Source organism: Myotis davidii, unplaced genomic scaffold (assembly GCF_000327345.1).
Source record: "Myotis davidii unplaced genomic scaffold, ASM32734v1 scaffold839, whole genome shotgun sequence".
NCBI classification, from domain to species: domain Eukaryota; kingdom Metazoa; phylum Chordata; class Mammalia; order Chiroptera; family Vespertilionidae; genus Myotis; species Myotis davidii.
In genome coordinates, this window is record NW_006290027.1 from 51,948 (window position 1) to 54,208 (window position 2,261).

At 59.2% G+C, this 2,261-nt stretch overlaps 1 pseudogene; it reads right to left on the reverse strand.

Annotated features, from left to right (window-relative positions):
- Window positions 1-205: 205 nt before the first annotated feature.
- On the reverse strand, window positions 206-1,910 carry LOC102775045 (annotated as a pseudogene).
- Window positions 1,911-2,261: the final 351 nt, after the last annotated feature.

Below are 2,261 nucleotides of genomic sequence, written 5' to 3' on the forward strand. Positions count from 1 at the left end.
GAGCAGGCGAGAAGATTCTGTAAGAGACGTAGAAGCAGAACCAAAATTCTCAGGCAGAGCTGCAGGGCTGGGGTCCACGCTTCTAAAGCCACCCCGTGTCTGGAGAGGACAGGAAGACAGGGCTGACAGCTGCAGAGGGAAGGCGCTGACAGGAGCCAGAGGCTGGCATCCAGGGAAGGGAGAAGCAGGAGGCATGGCCACAGGATTAGGAGAGCCCAGAGCCCAGGAGTCTCTCCGTGGCCGCGTTGGGGTCCCCGCCTGTGGCAGTCAGTGCCTGCAGGTTAGCCTGGCCGCTGATGAAGCCCATGCGTTGAGCTGATCTAGCTGCGGCTAGAACCTCACTTCCGGGTCTGCACCTGTGAGTTTCCACTTCCTGCCGAAAGCCGGGCCACCTGCTGCGTGCGCTGCTGCTGAACACTGGCAGCCCCTGTGGGAGGAGTGGCTGGGGGGGCTGGTGAGGAGGTGAGAGCCTCGGGTGCGGCCCCGGCATTGCTGCTGCTTGCTGAGGGTGCGAGGGTCCGGGACATCCCGAAGGAGCCAAGGCTGGGTATCAGCCGGGGGGCTCAGTCTGCAAGGGCTGCAATCCCTGCTGGGTCTGCAGCAGCACCTGCATGGCACGGGGTTTGGAAGGAGGGAGGGTGACTCTGGGTTCTGCCTCTGCTGCAGGAAGCCTGGGAGCTGCAGGCGGAGCTGCTCCTGAAGCTGGGGGGTCCCCGCGAAGTGCGGCACATTCACCATCAACTGAGCGGCAAAGTCAGGGTTCTGGGCAAGTGTCTGCATCATGCTGCACGCATGGGGGCAGAGATCATGTTCTGCATCAGCTGGGGGCTCTCTGAGATCTGCTGGAGCAGGGCCTGCACTTCCGGGCTGTTGAACATCCTGACCCCAGGCTGGCTGCATTGATCCCAAAGGGGTTCGAGACTGTCGGATGCACCCGGCTGGTCCCGGATCCACCGGTGCCCTCCCCACTGGACCCAGGGGCCTGGGAGGTGGGGGTTGTTGCCAAACTGTTTCCAGGCGGCACTGAACTTGGGCTCCTGGATGTCAGTGTACATGCGGCGGAGGGCGCTCTACGCTCCAGGGATGCTCCCCAGGTTGCTGAGGGCCCGGTCCTGGTTCCGCATCATCTCCTGCGTCATGGCTGGATTTCTAGCTCCATCGCCTGCCTCATGGGCTCGGGGTTGTTGAGCATGTGGCTGATCTCAGGGTTCCGCTCCCTCAGCTGCTGCATCTGGGGGTTGGCCCTGATCATGTGGCGCATCAGGTCAGGGGTAGACATCATGTCCTGGACCAGGGGGTTCTCCATGATCTGCGACCGCATCTCAGGATTGACAGCACTTGCCTCTGCATCTGTTGCTGCAGCTTCAGGAAGTTGGCGGAGCCCAGACCCGGGCTGCCCCGGCCGAGGATGCCCCATAGCTAGAGCGCAGGGATGTGGTAGCATTGGGAGGGACCCCCTGCCCCGACTGCTCCCCCTGCTCCCACTGCCAGCATCCAAAGTGGCGCTGCCAGAGGTGGGGGCTGGGCAGGGGTGGCAGGTGAAGCAGCGTGGTGGAGGTGCTGAGGCAGGTTCTGGAGTGGAGTGGGGAGAAGCAGAGGCCGCAGCTGGATCTGGAGCCTTCTGAGGGTCCTGATGGCCAGATGGACAGACAGCCCAGCCTCGATTCCGTGCTGGTTCAGTGAGTCCCATCCTTGAGGATCTTGCCTGTGAAGTCAGGACCAGCTGGTCCTGCTGAGCCTTAAACCTCTGGGAGATTTCCTCTTCGAACTCCTTGACTGAGGCACGGTGACTGATCACAATTTCCTCCTTGTCCTTGGGGGTCTTGACGGTGACCCGAATGGGGGCCCTTGTCTCAGCCCTGCTCGGCTCTGCCATGCTGCCGCCGCCACCCGGCTGCCTGCCAGCATGCCCCGGCTCCCCCTTCTCTGTCTCCTTTATGACTTTTTTGAAGTCTATTTTGTCAGATATGAGTATTGCTACCCCAGCTTTTTTTCACTTCCATTTGCATGGAAATTTTTTTTCATCCTTTTACTTTCAGCCTGTGAGTATCTTTTGCTCTGTGTTGGGTCTCCTATAGACAGCATACATATGGGTTATGTTTTCTTTTTTTATTTTTTTTAATATATTTTATTGATTTTTTACAGAGAGGAAAGGAGAGAGATAGAGAGTTAGAAACATCGATGAGAGAGAAACATCGATCAGCTGCCTCCTACACATCTCCCACTGGGGATGTGCCCGCAACCCAGGTACATGCCCCTGA